Here is a 17,666-nt window from a genome sequence, read left to right on the forward strand (position 1 = left end):
TACTTGGAAGACAGCATAGACCCCTCGTTACTGAACTATCTCAGGCTCATCTACTCTCCCTGAAGTCAACAAATCACTGTGGGGAGGGGAATACCAGATAAAAGGATACAGTGAGTTTTCTCTTTCTCTTACTGTTGACAGGCTTCAAAATTCATTAAAAGATTTTCATACTACAACGAGGATGAGATTCAATAACCACATATTAAGAAATACACTTCTGAAGACCTCTATAAATTCTTTATCAGGCTATTGACTTACCAGACCATTCCCAAGTGGGTGGTTTACCTACAAGGGAATGGGTATGTCTTCGCAGCCTGCTGCTGCTGCTGCTAAGTCGCTTCATTCATGTCCGACTCTGTGCGACCCCATAGATGGCAGCCCACCAGGCCCCCCTGTCCCTGAGATTCTCCAGGCAAGAACACTGGAGTGGGTTGCCATTTCTTTCTCCAATGCATGAAAGTGAAAAGTGAAAGTGACGTCGCTCAGTCGTGTCCGACTCTTCGCGACCCCATGGACTGCAGCCCGCCAGGCTCCTCCGTCCATGAGATTTTCCAGGCAAGAGTACCGGAGGGGGGTGCCATCGCCCTCTCCGACCTACATGGTGGGAAAGATAGAGGGCTGAAGTCTTGGCCCGAGATGGAGAGAAAGCTGCTGCTTTCTCCAGGAGGGGTGGGTTCAGTCTGCACTCCTCGCTCTGACAGAGCCCGGCGTGCTCACGGCGCCGGTTAGCGAGCTGCCCCCTAGCCCCGCGGGGCTGAGTCAGCAGCAGCTCCCCGGGGCCCCTCGCAGAGGCGCGGGCGCCGGAGTCTGACACTCCGCACAGCTAATCAGGCTTGCTCCTCTGCGGCCGTGTCCGTGTTGCAGACGGACGGGGCTCATGAGGCTGCTCCCTCCTGTCTCCTCTTCAGGTAGACTTCCCTGGTGCCCTCGGTGGACACCGCTGTCTGATAACTGGCGGTAGCACCTGCGTCTCTGATCCCGAGCACCGGAAGACATCGAACAAGCCTTCGTGCACAGCCTTTCTTTGGGTCTCCATGTTCTCTGCTATAAGCTGCAGAAGATTCCAACACTAGGGAGCTAAACAACCTCTCTGGAGAGACAGTTGACAGTATCTATCAACGTAACAAGCACAGCCTATGGTCCAAAGGTCTCACTCCTCCCTGCAAACTCTAGAGAAATGTGCACTTAGGCTCCCCAAAAAGCCTTCACAATAATGTTCATAGCAACACTATTTGTAATCGTCCAAAGCTACTGGAAACAATCCAAAGAGAATGGATATATAGAAAATGTTGTATAAAAGTAGCAGATTGCTACATAGAAAGAAGAAGGAACAACACATGCCATGACATGGGTGGATCCCATGAACATAAACGCCAAAATTAGTAAAGGCAGAAACAAAAGTGCATGCGTTGTATGATTCCATCCTTATAGAATAAATACAGCAAAACTATTTCATGATGTTAGAAATCCTGAAGACAGCGGCTGCCTCGATGGGGAGGGATACACACTGACTGGAAAGGGGATTAAAAAGGATTTCCTGGGATGCCGGGAACACTCTGTTAAGAGAGAGGTCTTTTCACGCAGGTTTGTTCAGTCTGTGAATAGGCAGTCTTCATTGTTCAGTCACTCAGTCATGTCCGACTCCTTGTGACCTCGTGGACTCCAGGCTTCCCTGTCCTTCACCATCTCCCAGAGTTTGCTCACACTCACGTCTATTCAGCTGATGGTGCCACCCAACCATCATCCTCTGTCATCTCCGTCTCCTCCCAACCTCAATCTTTCCCAGCATCAGGGTATTTTCCAATGAGCTGGCTCTTTGCATCAGGTGAATTGTGAACATTCATGAAACCATATGCTTAAGACGTGTACACTTTTCTTAATGTTACTATATGGTGCAAAAATACCTGAATTTAAAAGGTATACTTAATACAACATTATGAATCAACCATATATCAACAAAATTTAAACATAAATTAAAAGTACACTTAAGAATGGCAAGATTGGAACTCCCTTGCTCTTACCAACATTGCCTTCCTCTTGCTAATATTCTCTCCCCATCCTGGACCTCAGCTCCTTTCACGTGGTTTCTTTTTTCTTTTTTTCAGAGTCATAAAAACCCCATAAATAGAGGAGCCTGGTGGACTGCAGTCTATGGTCTTGCAAGATAACTTAGCATCTAAATCGCCACCCCCAAGAGGCTGAAGGACAGATCCTCTGGAGTGAGGCTTGCTAACTTCCCTGCACTTATAAATCCTGCCCTTTAGCAAACTCAGATCAACAGCTGGAATCAGGATATGTCTCACTTTTACTATAGTGAAACATCAGATTCCACGGAGACCACATCTTGCTTTCTCAGCTGAAAGTCTAAAGTCAGCTCAACATACCTCCGTCCTTAGTCTTCATTTATTCAAAGGTTCTTATTAAATTATCCTTTAATTATTTCCACTATGTCGGGCCTTATGCACAGCTATAGAGATGACAGTGGGAAAGGCAAGCATGGTCCACGTCCTTCCTCTGCCTCCCTTCATCCCTGAAGCCTCACGTGCGGGATGCGGCCCCGACAGGAGGCACAGAGGTGCAGGTGGGCCACGGCGGCCCCAGGGCCTGCATCAGGCAGTGAAACCCACTTGGAAAGAGGTAACACAAGCATGTGAGTTGCGTGAGTCCCTTACATGATTCTAGGGTGTGTAAACAAAATTTCCTTTAAAAAAGTTAGAACCAGAGATATACTTTTAGTGTCTGCTTGTGATTTATTTTTTCTTATTCAGGAACCACTATATCCTAAATGCCCAAGCAGATTTTAAGTGATTTTTTATCTCATTTCCATGAAGTGGGGAGTCCATTTAAGTAGAATGTGGACTCCAGGAAGCGTATTTTTAAGACCTAAAAAAAAAAAGGAGTCCATAACATTTTTCTGTAACTTTATCAGCTTCATTAATTAAAAATTTACCAAGTTCAATGTCAAGTAATAATACAGCCCATTAACTATGATTTCAGCTTTTCCGAATAACATGCGTAGCTATATACGTACCAATCTTTTGGGTAAAACTCATAAAAATGGTATAATATTACCATGTTGCCAGCTCCAGTTTCATTTCCAACAAATCTAACAATTGAAAACTTTAAAGATATTTTATATTGGTTGAAAATTTGGACAATAGTTGGCATGTCAACACACAATGCAAATTATAAACATCCTTTTGAACCTGTCACTTTTCAGGCCAGTCCTGGTGATGTCTCTCACTTACATTATAAGTAATGTTAGCACAAAAGAATAACCAGACTCTTAAGACTACAAATTATCTACATTGGTTCCTCCAAGATGCTTTGACATTTCCAGTTAAACATGCATTAACTGATGCACCTCTGCCCTTTGCTCAGAAAAGATGCATTTCCAGACATACAAGCCCAGATGACAAAGATTTTACCGTACCTCCGACCTGATCTTTAAGTCCTCTTTATTTAATTAGTGTGAGGAATTTTTAGGCAACCTTACCAAAAATGGGCCCCTCCCCTATCGGCTTCCTTTCCACCAACTCGGAGTGCTTCCAGTGTCTCATGCACAGGTGACACAAAGACAAATATGGCGCTCTCTGGCTTCTGCCACTGGAAGATTTCCACCCATCTGCTGATTTCAGAACACACGAGCTCCCTTAGCGCTCTGGAGCCTGGTTGATCAGTTTCTAATAAGGAATCGAAGCTTCTTATAGAATGCACCTTTGTGGTGGATTGTGGATTCCTGCACGCCACAGTGAAGCAGTGGGTGAGCGCCCCTCCATCATCTCTTTTCTTTGACCTCCATCCTCTCATCCACTCGCCCGAGGACTTTCAAGGTCAGGTTAGGAAGGCGATTTCACTAGGAATCCCAAACTGCTGCAAAAAGCTCTACACCCTCCTGGAATCCACAGGGTAATTTTTGTGCCAGGATCCTTCAGACAGTTTTCCATCGATAAAGACTGGGGATGAGGCGCAAAAAGCACAGAAAGCTGATGGTGATGCTCGACGAGCCATGCTTCCTGCTTTGGTGCTCCTCTACTTAGCCCGAGACTGTTTCTGGGGGTCTGTCGCTTTAGAGATACAGTGATGAGAGAAACAGCCTCTAATTTCTTATGAATGATAAAATCATGAATATGTTATAACTATCCCATCTGATTTTTCCCCAATCGATTTTCAACTTGATTTCATTTCAGGGTCAATACTAAGGGTCAATTTATGTGCAGGAAATGTCCCTGCATTGAATTTATTGCTCTCAGTCTCTCAGCCGGCTTACTACTCCTGGATCAGAATGTTAACTGCACTAACATTAAGGGCTTTTTTTTTTTTTTTTTTCTGGTTAGGTGGCTGGCAATTAACACTAATACTATGTGAGTTGTGGCATAGCTTTAAAATCTTCGAGTAGATTGATAGCTACCCTAAGGAAAACACAGTCGTCTTTTTTTTTTTTTTGGCTTAAACAAAAGACATTTATTTTGTCACAGTTCTGCTGGATGCAAGCCTAAGGTCAAGGAGCCTGCAGTACTGGCCCCTCCCGAGGCCGCTCTCCCTGGCCTGCAGATGGCCATCTCTTCCACAGTTTTTCTTCACATGGCCTTCCCTCTGGGCACGTCTAAGTCCTAATCCCTCCTTTTTTTTTCAACTGAGAGTTAATTGACATGTAACATTGTACTGGTCTCAGGTACAATGTGCTCCATGTACACGCTGCAAGATGATCACACATGACTCTAGGCGACACTCGTCACCACAGAGTCACACAGAAGTTTCCTTCTTGTGATGAGAGCTTTTAAGATGCTCGCTCTTCGCAACTTTCAAATGCGCGATACAGTGTCCTTAGCTGTCACCACCTTGCCGCGTCTGACGCCGCAGGACGCGCTCACTTTAACCGGCTGTCGGCACCTTCCGATCACCGTCATGCCTGTCACGAGCTCTCCCCACCCTCCACCCCGTGCTTCTGGTAACCACCAGTTTGTTTATTGTTATCCGTAAGTGCATTTTTGCGTGTAGACTTTGGTTCAGTAAGTCATATTTGTCTTTCTCTGTCTGACATGTTTCACATAGTATAATACCCTCAATGGCTATCCATGTTGTCACCAACGGCAAGGTTTCCTTCTGTTTTAGAACTGAATAATATTCCTTTTTCGGAGAAGGCAATGGCACCCCACTCCAGTACTCTTGCCTGGAAAATCCCAGGGATGGAGAAGCCTGGTAGGCTGCAGTCCATGGGGTCGCTGAGGGTCGGACATGACTGAGCGACTTCACTTTGACTTTTCACTTTCATGCATTGGAGAAGGAAATGGGAACCCACTCCAGTGCTCTTGCCTGGAGAATCCCAGGGATGGGGGAGCCTGGTGGGCTGCCGTCTATGGGGTCGCACAGAGTCGGACACAACTAAAGTGACTTAGCAGGAATATTCCTTTTTATACACACACACACACACCCCACATCTTCTTTATCCAGTCGTCCGTCAAAGGACACAGGCTGTTTCTACATCTTGGCCATTCTAAACAATGCTGTAGTGAACACGGGGGGGTGCGTGTATCTTTGGGAGTGTGGGTTTTCCCTTTCTTCAGATAAATACCCAGAGTGGTATTTGTTACCCAGTACAGGGTAGTGTCGTAGTTTTATTTTTTAATGTTTGGAGGAAACTCCATGTTCTTTTCCACAATGCTTGCACCGATTTACGCTCCTGCCATCAGCGCACAAGAGTTCCCTCTTCTCCACATCCTCATCGATACTTGTGATCTCTCATCTGCTTAAGAGCAGCCATTTGACAGACATGAGCAGATAGCACACTGGGGGCTGGACGGACATTTCTCTGGTGATTAGTGATGCTGAACCCCTTGAACACCTTGTCATGTAATGTCGGCCACGTGTGTGTCTTCTTTGGAAAAATGTCCACTCAGGTCCTTGGCCCTCTTTTTAATCAGACCATTTGGGTTTTTTTGATATGAAGCTACATAAGTTCTTTGTGTATTTTGGGTATTAACCCCTTATCAGATACATGGTTTGCAACAGTTATGCTAACTATACGGTGGTAATCAGTTCTCAATAGTTAAATACATCAAATCATAATGTCATCCACCTTAAACTTATATAATGTTATATGTTAATTATATCTCAATGCTGCTGCTGCTGCTAAGTCACTTCAGTCGTGTCTGACTCTATGTGACCCCATAGACGGCAGCCTACCAGACTCCCCTGTCCCTGGGATTCTCCAGGCAAGAACGCTGGAGTGGGTTGCCGTTTCCTTCTCCAATGCATGAAAGTGAAGTCACTCAGTCGTGTCCGACTCTTAGCGACCCCATGGACTGCAGCCCACCAGGCTCCTCCATCCATGGGATTTTCCAGGCAAAAGCCGTATAAAAGAAGAAAGAGATAGGGATATAGGACAAACAAGGCAAAGTGAATGTGCTTGAGAAGTGGTTGTCGTTGTTGCTCAGTCGCTCAGTCGTGTCTGACTCTCTGCGACCCCATGGACTGCAGCATGCCACGCCTCCCTGTCCATCAAGAACCCCCAGAGTTTACTCAAACCCATGTCTATTGAGCCAGTGATGCCATCCAACCATCTCATCCTCTGTTGTCCCCTTCTCCTCCCGCCTTCAATCTTTCCCAGCATCAGGGTCTTTTCTAATTAGTTGGCTCTTCGCATTAGGTGGCCAAAGTATTGTAGCCTCAGCATCAGTCCTTCTAGTGAATATTCAGGACTGATCTCCTTTAGGATGGACTGGTTTGATCTCCTTGCTATCCAAGGGACTCAAGAGTCTTCTCCAACACCCAGTTCAAAAGCATCAATTCTTCAGTGCCCAGCTTTCTTTGTGGTCCAACTCTCACATCCATACATGACTCCTGGTAAAACCATAGCTTTGACTATGAGGACTTTTGTCGGTAAAGTAATGCCTCTGCTTTTTAATATGCTGACTAGGTTTGCAATAGCTTTTCTTCCAAGGAGCAAGCATCTTTTAATTTCATGGCTTCAGTCACCCAACTGCAGTGATTTTGGAGCCCAAGAAAAGAAAGGCTACCACTGTTCCACTGGTTCCCCATCTATTTGCCTTGAAGTCATGGGACTGGATGCCATGATCTTAGTTTCCTGAATGTTGAGTTTTAAGCCACCTTTTTCACTCTCCTCTTTCACTTTCATCAAGAGGCTCTTTAGTTCCTCTTCACTTTCTGCCATAAGTGTGGCATCATCTCCATATCTGAGGTTATTGATATTTCTCCTGGCAAGCTTAATTCCAGCTTGTGCTTCATCCAGCCTGGCATTTCTCATGATGTACTCTGCATATAAGTTGAATAAGCAAGGTGACAATATACAGCCTTGATGTAGTCCTTTCCCAATTTTAAATAAGTCTGTTGTTCCATGTCCAGTTCCAACTATTGCTTCCTGACCTGCATGCAGATTTCTCAGCAGGCAGATCAGGTGGTCTGGTATTCCCATCTCTTTCAGAATTTTCTACAGTTTGTTGTGATCCACACAGTCAAGGGCTTTAGTGTAGTCAGTGAAACAGAGGTAGATATTTTTCTGGAACTCTCTTGCTTTCTCTATGATCCTATGTATGTTGGCAATTTGATCTCTGGTTCCTCTGCCTTTTCTAACTCCAGCTTGAACATCTAGAAGTTCTCAGTTCACATACTGTTGAAGCCTCACTTGGAGAATTTTGAGCATTACTTTGCCAGTGTGTGAGATGAGTGCAGTTGTGCGATAGTTTGAGCATTCTTTGGCATTGCCTTTCTTTGGGATTGGAATGAAAGCTGATTTTTCCAGTCCTGTGGCCACTGCTGAGTTTTGCCAATTTGCTGGCATATTGAGTGCAGCACTTTCACAGCATCATCTTTCAGGATTTGAAATAGCTCCACTGGAATTCCGTCACCTCCACTAGCTTTGTTCCTAGTGATGCTTCCTAAGGCCCACTTGACTTCACATTCCAGGATGTCTGGCTCTTAGAGTTATCACACCATCATGGTTAGTTGGGTCATTAAGATCTTTTTTGTATATTTCTGTGTATTCTTGTCACCTCTTCTTAATTACTTCTGCTTTGATTTGGTCCATAACATTTCTGTCCTTTATTGTGCCCATCTTTGCATGAAATGTCTCTTGGTATCTCTAATTTTCTTGAAGAGATCTCTAGTCCTTCCCATTCTATTGTTTTCTTCTATTTCTTTGCATCGTTCACTTAGGAAGGTTTTCTTATCTCTCCTCACTGTTCTTTGAAAAATGGTAGATTTCAATATAAATAGCAATTATGTTACATATATCCATTACATATAAATGGACTAAATGCTTCAAAGTATAATTTTCAAATTATAAGAAAAATATGACCAGATTACATAAAGAAAATTATAACCCCATGCTATTACAAGAGATATATAAAACATACAGAAAATTGAAAAGAAAAAAATACATTTGAATCAGTTCTGATGAGATGGATGAAACTGGAGCCGATTATACAGAGTGAAGTGAGCCAGAAAGAAAAACACCAATACAGTATACTAACACATATATATGGAATTTAGGAAGATGGCAATGATGACCCTGTATGCAGGACAGCAAAAAAGACACAGATGTGTATAGCGGACTTTTGGACTCAGAGGGAGAGGGAGAGGGTGAGATGATTTGGGAGAATGGCATTGAAACATGTATAATATCATGTAAGAATCGAAATTCCAGTCTATGTCTGATGCAGGATATGACACGCTTGGGGCTGACGCGCGGGGATGACCCAGAGAGATGTTGTGGGGAGGGGGGTGGGAGGGGGGTTCATGTTTGGGAACGCATGTACACCTGTGGTGGATTCATGTCAATCTATGCCAAAACCAATACAGAATTGTAAAGTAAAAATTAAAAAAAAAAAAAAGAACAGAAAAAAAAAAGAAAAAAATAAGACCCTATAAATACTAATTGAGGGAAAATTGATATAGCTAGATTGATATCAGAAAAATTAGACTATTAAGGGTAAGCATTATTAGGAATATAGAGAAGGATTTCAAAATAATAAATTCAATTCACCAGGAAACTATTTATCTAAAATTATGTCTCCAAAATATACAAAGCAAGAATTAACAGTACTAATAAAATGTTTTCTAAAGAAATGGAGAGAGAAAACATTTTATAGGTTGAAGTTCTCAGTATTGTAAAGCTGATGATTTTTTTCCAAGCTGATTTTAAGAATTTATGCATTTATAATCAAAATCCCAACAAGTATTTTCTGGAACTTTACAAGTGGATTTTAAATTTTATGTAGAAATGCATTCATTATCTATAAATGATAAATTTTATTTTTTTAACCCCATCTTTTATTTATGTACCCATGCCTTAATTTACTGATTTTAATTTCAAAATGATATTGAATAGAGTTCTACTGTACCTCCTTGTTTTGAAACTCACATCAAGATCAATAACATCACACAGATGCTTAAAACCCTTTTTTTTAAATCAGAGTTAAGGGCGTTATTTTGTGGTCATCGTTTCCCACATTTCCCCATAAATGTCTAATCACTTTTTCAAAAGTGATTCCTGTATCTCCTTAGATGACATATGGTCTTTCTTTTTTATCCTGTTACTGTAGCTAATTACATTGATTGGCTTTCTTATGTTATACCAAGAGCTACCCCAGTGGCTCAAGGTAAAGACTCCATCTGCCAGTGCAGGAGACGTGGGCTTCGTCCCTGGGCAAGAAGAGCCCCGGGAGAAGGGCCTGGCAACCCACTCCCATAACCCTGCCTGGGAAATCCCATGGACGGGGAGCCTGGCCAATTGTAGTTCATGAGGTCACAAAAGAGTCAAACGTGACTTAGCAACGAAACAGCATATTGTATCACCTTGTCTTCCTCATCTAAAGCCAGCTCAGTCATGGCATGTCATCATTTCATGCATCACTTGATATGATTTGATCACATGTCGTTTTAAACCTTTTACATCCCTTTCCAAGGGTGAAACTGATCTATAATTTTTCTTTTAATACCCCTGTCAGGTTTTGATGTCAAGATTCGCTAGCTTCATACACCGAGTTGGCAAGCATTTTCTCCCCTTCCCTCCCTTGCTCTGTCTCAGAGGGTTTGTTGTTGTTGTTTGGTGGGAGTGGGGTGGGAAGGCTGCTGTTGTTTCTTAAATATATATTAGAAGAAAGGTCTGTTAAAATATCTCACTGTGAATGTGATTTGGCTATTTTTCCTTTTAGTTTTGTCCACATTTGCTTTATGCAACATGTGCATTTAGCATTATTATCCCTTATAATGAAATTAATATCATTATGAAATGATGAAATGAAATTAATTTCATAATTATAATTATCATATAATGATAATGATAATTAGTAATATATAATAATATGTATAATATTTAATTATATAATTATAATATTATATTATATATTATATACTATCCTTATAAATATAATATCATTGTAAATTCCCTGACTTGTCTTTCATGATGTTTCTCGCCATTGTCTGATGTTAATCCAGCCAGGTCAGCTTTCTTGTTGGCATTTGTATTACATCCCTTTCCATCCTCTTTGCTTCCAAACGTTCCATGCCTTGTATTCCGCGTACATCCCTTGTGAGCAGTACCTGCCTGCCGTCTCTTACTCAGCCTCACAGTCTTTGTTTCCTGGTCTACCAGGTAGCTCATTCACATTTAGTATCATGACAGATGCATTTATAATTGAGTCTACATTTTACTAGGTTTCCTGTTTCTCTTGACCACACTCTGTTCCTTTCTCCTCCCTTGCCTCACTTTGGATTGATTAGCTTTTAGTATTCCATTTTTCTCTCCATTAACTCAATAGTTGCACACTCTTTTATTCTTCTGTCAGTGATTTCACTAGAGTAAAAATGCCTCCTAACCTTGCCAAAGTCTAATGCTCTTTGCTACTCTCCCTCGTTTCCACAATTCAGGAACCATACAACAGTGACCATCTTTCTATCTTCTCTTGAATTACATGTTATTCTCGTGATGTACTTTAGCTCTGTATCTATTTTCAATGATAGCTGACTTGATTTCATTGCTTTATATAGCAGTATTAATTGGATATACCCTTATAGCTACTAGTGGGTAAAGAGGAAACATATCTCAATATAATAAAGGTCACATAGGATAAACCCACAGCTAACTTAATACTCAACCATGAAAAGCTGAAAACACTTCCCCTAAGATAAGAAACAAGACAAGGGTGCCTACTCTCAGCACGTTCATCCAACACCGTTTGGGTTTTCTAGTCACAGCAATAGGACAAGAAAAAAGAATAAAAGGAGTCAAAGTTGAACAGGAAGAAGTAAAACGGTCACCGTTTGCAGATGGCATGACGCTGTCGATAGAAACCCTGAAAACAGCCCCACAGAAACTGCTAGAATAAATGGACTCAGTAAAGTTTCAGGACAAAAGATTAATGTATAGAAATCTTACATTTTTACATGCTAACAATGAATGGTCAGAAAAAGAAATGAAGAAAACTATCCTATTTAACATTAGAACAAAAAGAATAAAATACGTAGTAACACATCTAACTAAAGAGCTTGTGCTCTAAAAGCTATGAGACGTTGGCGAACGAAGCCAAAGAGGACACAGCAGAAAGACACATCATGATGATGGAGAAATAACGAATACTGGTGAGGGCGTGGAGACAAGGGAGTCCTAAGGCTCTTTTGGAGACGGCGATGGCACCCACTCCAGAACTCTTGCCTGGAGAATCCCACGGGCGGAGGCGCCTGGTGAGTGGCCGTCCATGGGGTCGCTAAGAGTCGGACAAGACTCAGTGACTTCCCTTTCACTTTTCACTTTCATGCATTGGAGAAGCAATGGCACCCCACTCCAGTGTTCTTGCCTGGAGAGTCCCAGGGACGTCAGAGCCTGGGCTGCCATCTATGGGGTCGCACAGAGTCGGACACGCCTGAAGCGACTTAGCAGCAGCAGCAGCACTGCTCTTTGGGCAGGAATGTAAACTGGCACAACCACTATGGAGAACAGAATGGAGACTTTCTAACAAACTAGGACTGGAACTGCCGTACAACTCAGCAACCCCGCCGCTGGGTATGTGCCCTGAGAAAACCACAGCTCAAGAAGGCACGGGCACTCCAAGGCCCCCTGCAGCACCGCTTGCAAGGGTCAGGACGTGGAAGCAACCTGGACACCCACAGACAGATGAACGGATAAAGACATCATGGTACACACTTACAGCAGAGAATTACACAGCCATTAAAGGGGACAGAGTTTAGTCAGTTGACTGTGGAAAATAGTAGTGATGAACCTATTTATAGAGGAGGAATGGAGACTAAACTTGTGGATCCAGCAGGGGAAGGAGAAGCTAGGACAAACTGAGGAGGCAGCAATGAGGTAAGCACACTGTCATGTGTGAGACAGGCCACTAGTGGGAAGCTGTTATAGCAGAGGGAGCCCAGCCTGCTGCTCTGCGCAACCCAGAAAAATGCGGTGGGAAGGGAGGCTTAGAGGGAGGGGAGGTAGGTATACGCACATATCCACGCACATACATAGTTACGCTGATTTGCACTGATGCTCAGCAGAGAAGGCGGTGACAGCAGATGAGATGGCTGGATGGCATCACTGACTCAACGGACATGAGTCTGAGTCAGCTTCAGGAAACAGTGAAAGACAGGGAAGTCTGACGCGATGCAGTCCATGGGGCCACAGAGTGGGACGTGACTGGGCGACTGAACAACGGCAGAGACCACCACAACACTGTGAAGCAATTCTCCTCCAATTTAAAAAATCATAATGTGAAAATGACCACAGTATTCAAGGCAATCCGCAGATTCACTGCAACCTCAATGGCACTTTTCACAGAACCAGAAAAATTAATTCTAAGATTGTATGGAAACACAAACTATCTCAAGTAGCCAAAAGCATCTTGAGTGAAAAGAATAAAGCTGCACGTATCACATTCCCTGATTTCAAGCTCAGCTACAAAGAAACATGTGCATATTAAGTCTCTTTAGTTGTGTCCAACTCTTTGTGACCCTATGGACTGTAGCTCACCAGGCTCCTCTGCCCATGGGATCCTCCAGGCAAGAACACTGGAGTGGGTTGCCATGCCTTTCTCCAGGGGCTCTTGCTGACCCAGGGGTCAAACCCACGTCTCTTGTGTCTCCTGCATTGGCAGGAAGGTTCTTTACTGCTAGTGCCACCTGGGAAGCCCGAAGGCGCATGGTGCTGGCACAAAAGCAGACAGGTACGTCAGTGGAACAGACAGAGTCCAGAAATAAAGGCACACGTAAATGGTCCACTTGTCTATGACAAATGAAGCAAGAATACACAATGGGGAAAAGACGAGCTTTTCAGGGAGTGGTGTTGGAAACGCTGGACGACTGCATGCAAAATAATCAATTTAGACTGCTTTCTCACACCATGTACAAAAATAAACACACAATGGAAAAAAAAAATTGAGACCTGAAACCATAGAGCTTGTAGAAGAAAACGTAGGCTGTATATTCTTTGACATTGGTTTAGCAACTATTTCTTTGAATCTGTCTCCTCAGATAAGGGAAACAAAAGCAAAACTAAGCAAATGGGACTCTGTCAAACGTAAAAGCTTTTTCGCAGTGAAGGAAACTATCAACAAACCATAAAGGCCACCCACTTAATGGGAGAAGATATCTGCAAATGATATATCTAATAGGGAATTAATGCCAAAAATATATATGGTGGATTGAAAAAACATACAAAGAACTTACATGATTAAACATCGGAAAGGCAAACAATCTGTTTTAAAAATGGGCTGAGGATCTAAGTAGACATTTTTCCAAAGAATACATTCATATGGCCACATTCATGTGATACATTCAATGGCCACATGAAAACATGCCCAGTATCACTAAGTATTAGGGAAATGCTCACCAGAACCACAGTACTATTACCTCATGGCTGTCAGAAAGGCTGTGAGCAACATAATAACAAATAGCTGGTATTGGCAAGGATGTGGAGAAAAGGGAACCTCATGCACTGTTGAGGAGATTATAAATTGATGACGCTACTATGGAAAACAGTAGGGAAGTTCCTCAAAGAGTTAAACAATAGAACTCCATATGACCCAAAAATTGCACTGCTGGCTATTTACCAAAAGGAAAAAAAAAAAAAAAAACCCACCACTCTTACTTCCTTAAGCATGTTGAGCAGTTACTTTAGTCTATATCTTATTTTTCTATTATCTCTATCACTATGTTTCTGTGCATCACCTAAGTTATAGTATGTTGCTACACTTGGGTTTTGGGCCACATCTTTTTTTTCTCCTCTTGTGTGCTAGGACATTTTCTATTGAATGTCACCCACTATATATCCAAAACTGTAGGCACAGTTTGAGGCTTAGGATCATGCTATTCTTTTTCATAGAGAAAATAACTTTAATGGTAGTGGCACTAACAAATCAAAAAAACTCTGAAAAAATTAAAGACTAGAAGGATTCAAAACAAGTTTCTACTCCTGACAGGACAGGACTGTTTCCAGCTCACTTCTACCCTCAAGGCATAAATGCTCAGAGTTCTAACCCATGGAGCTCACCAAGATCCAACCATCTTGGAAGGCCTCAAAGTCCAATTTTATGAGGTCTCAAAACCTCATGAGCCTTTCAAAAAGTCTGCTTAAATGAAAGAGAAATAAGGATACAATGAGGAAAGGAAGAAATAAAAACGCCCCTACTCAAGGACCGCAAGCTGTGTATTAATGGAAAAACCCGAGGAATCCAAGAGAGCTCTTAACAAAATCATAAGATAACAGGTAAGCACATAAAAATCAATCATATACACTAGTTATGTAAAATTGGAAAGGTAAAAGTGATACTAGTAATAGTTGTAACAAAAATTAAATATTAATACTGTAAACCTAAAAAAAAACCTATATAGGAGTTCTATGTGGAAATCTTTAAATTCCCCAATTCGTCCATAGACTTAAGGGAATATCTGCAAAAATCTTAGAATAACGTTTTATAGGTATGAACAAATGGATTCTAAAATTTACATGAAGGGGCAAAGAAAATAGAATAGCTTAAACAATTTTGAAAACGAAAACAGTTGGAGAAAGTGAATTTAACCACTTACCAAAGATGGTATAGTATTGATAAGGGACAGTGCACAAATCAATGGAACAGAAGAGAAAGTCCAGAAATATTTCTACTCAAATATGGCAATGCAATTTTTACAAAGATACACAAAAAATAATGATTAAGTACAGTCTTTTCAATAAATGGTATGGGAGCAACTGCATATCAATGTGCTTAAAAACCTGTAAACTTTGACTGGAACATCTCATTTTATACAAAAACTAATTCAAAATAGGTTGCTGCTGCTGCTGCTGCTGCTGCTGCTGCTAAGTCGCTTCAGCCGTGTCCGACTCTTAGCGGCTCCATGGACGGCAGCCCACCAGGCTCCATCGTCCGTGGGATTCTCCAGGCAAGAGTTCTGGAGTGGGTGCCATCGCCTTCTCTGCAAATAGGTTACAGATCTAAATATAGATATAAAATTATAAACCTTTTAGAAGAAAACAGGAAATATATGTATGACCTAGGGTTTGGCTAAGAGCCCATAGACAATATACTAAAAACAAGACTCGTAAAGGAAAAGCATTTTTAAATTAGACTTCATCAAAATTAAAAGCCTTGCCATGAGCAACTGTTGAGAGACTGGGAAGACGAGCCTCATTGGGAGGAAACAAGCAAATTCTGGATGAGACACAGGGCTTGCCTCCAAAGCATATACAGCAAGCTCTGCCTTCTCTGCCATGAGATGGAGTAGGCAAAGGAGAAAGACTATCAATAGCCCTATTTGGGTTTCCTCCTCGAGGAAGAAGTATCTGCTGCTGACTTTCTCCGGCTTTTTCTTCTCTTGACCACTGAGCTTAATCATTAAGCCTGGGGCCCAACGGGGCTGGGACTTTCCCTTTCGGGGAGAAGAGCAACCTCTCAGGTCAGAGTCCTGCTCGCATCTGCACAGTACCTCTCTCCTCAGACCAGCGCTGCGCTTTTGTATCTCATCCCAGGACAATCTACAGACAGTTTAGACCTGGCTCCGGCATATCCTGAAACTGACCAGAAAGGGGCATTAAATAAATCAATTCCCCTCTGCGTTCAAGAATGAAAATAAAACACACTCTCATCTCTATTTTGGTTCTCAAGCTACATCCAGCAACAGTACCCCAGACAGAACGTCACAAATCCTGCAACGAGATTAAGTGACAAGATGAAGATACTCCACTAATAAAATGCCAACATAGAGATGAACAAACATTGAACACAAACTCCTGCCTATTATCAAATTCCCAGAGAGAAGAGATCAGAGATTAAATTTCCTTGCAAGCTTAAGTCCCCAAAACATTCAAATCCAACGGAATTGAACTTCACAATGAAATTCTCTAGCTCTTGAAAATTAAAAGCTCAAAGTCCAAAGAGCTTCTTCCCTGCTTTCCATTCAGCTCAGTCTCAGTCAGAGGCATCTCAATGCCTGGGTGCAATTACAGGTCATCTTGCATATTCCAGGCAAGATTAGGGACGCAAAACAGCACTCAGTTCGCCAGACCACACAGAGACACAAGGTTATGTACAAAAAGGAGGAGGGGGAAGGATGTTGGTCATTTATAAACACAAACTCAGCTGAGAGAAATCTTGCATCAAATGGTTAATATTGTCACTATTCCTTTACTGGGCTTTCCTGGTGGCTCAGTGGTGAGAACCCGCCTGGCGATGCAAGAGACACGGCTCCGATCCCTGGATCAGGAAGATCCCCTGGAGAAGGAAAGGGCAACCCACTCCAGTATTCTTGCCTGGGGAATCTCGTGGACAGAGGAGCCTTACGGGCTACAGTCCATGGGGTTGCAAAGAGTTGGAGACGACTGAGCGACGAAACAATAACGATGCCTTTACCACTATCTGCGGGAGGGGAAGGCATCTGTCTATGCATGCATACTGCCTCACTTCCCACAGAGTGGCGTTTGAGATATGCTCGCCTTCTGTAAATTTTAGAATTGCGACACCGAGGTACATACATTTGGTAAAGCCCAAGCACTGTCACTGTAGTGCGGAGTGGAAAGTTCTCACCGGATGGAGCAATCGGGCTTCCAGAGACAGCGCGCCTGTGTTATTCACAATAGGCTGCTCCCATCAAGAGACGACCAAGTCAGTGGGAGATAAAACGGGGTTTACAGGCACGTTTTATATATATATATATATATATATCAATACTTATACACATATATACAGGTACACAGGTTCCTAAGCTCATGGGCTGAGAACCTTATTTAAAACAAAACCTAAATGGCCTTTCTCCTTTGTCAGATCCCATGAAGCTGCACAAACTTTCCTAAACTCTCTAAGCCGTTGTCTCCAAGACGAAGCTCCTATAGGACAAGTTGATTTGCTGTGAATTAACACGAAATTAAAAGACGCTTACTTCTTGGAAGGAAACTTATGACCAAACTAGACAGCATATTAAAAAGCAGAGACATTACTTTGCCAACAAAGGTCCATCTAGTCAAGGCTATGGTTTTTCCAGTGGTCATGTATGGATGTGAGACTTGGACTATAAAGAAGGCTGAGTGCAGAAGAATTGATGCTTTTGAACTGTGGTTTTGGAGAAGACTCTTGAGAGTCTCTTGGACTGCAAGGAGATCCAACCAGTCCATCCTAAAGGAGGTCAGTCTTGAGTGTGCATTGGAAGGACTGATGCTAAAGCTG

The 17,666-nt window shown here is 42.5% G+C and overlaps 1 long non-coding RNA gene across 1 annotated transcript; it reads right to left on the reverse strand.

Moving 5' to 3' along the window:
- Positions 1–492: 492 nt before the first annotated feature.
- Positions 493–13,178, reverse strand: LOC120863463. Its single transcript, XR_005721001.1, has 3 exons — positions 13,167–13,178; positions 11,912–11,915; positions 493–594 (listed from the first exon to the last, which is right to left on the reverse strand). It is a non-coding gene; the product is annotated as an uncharacterized LOC120863463 (long non-coding RNA).
- Between the last annotated feature and the right edge of the window lie 4,488 nt (positions 13,179–17,666).

Source organism: Oryx dammah, unplaced genomic scaffold (assembly GCF_014754425.2).
Source record: "Oryx dammah isolate SB20612 unplaced genomic scaffold, SCBI_Odam_1.1 HiC_scaffold_5, whole genome shotgun sequence".
In the NCBI taxonomy this organism is placed as follows: Eukaryota; Metazoa; Chordata; class Mammalia; order Artiodactyla; family Bovidae; genus Oryx; species Oryx dammah.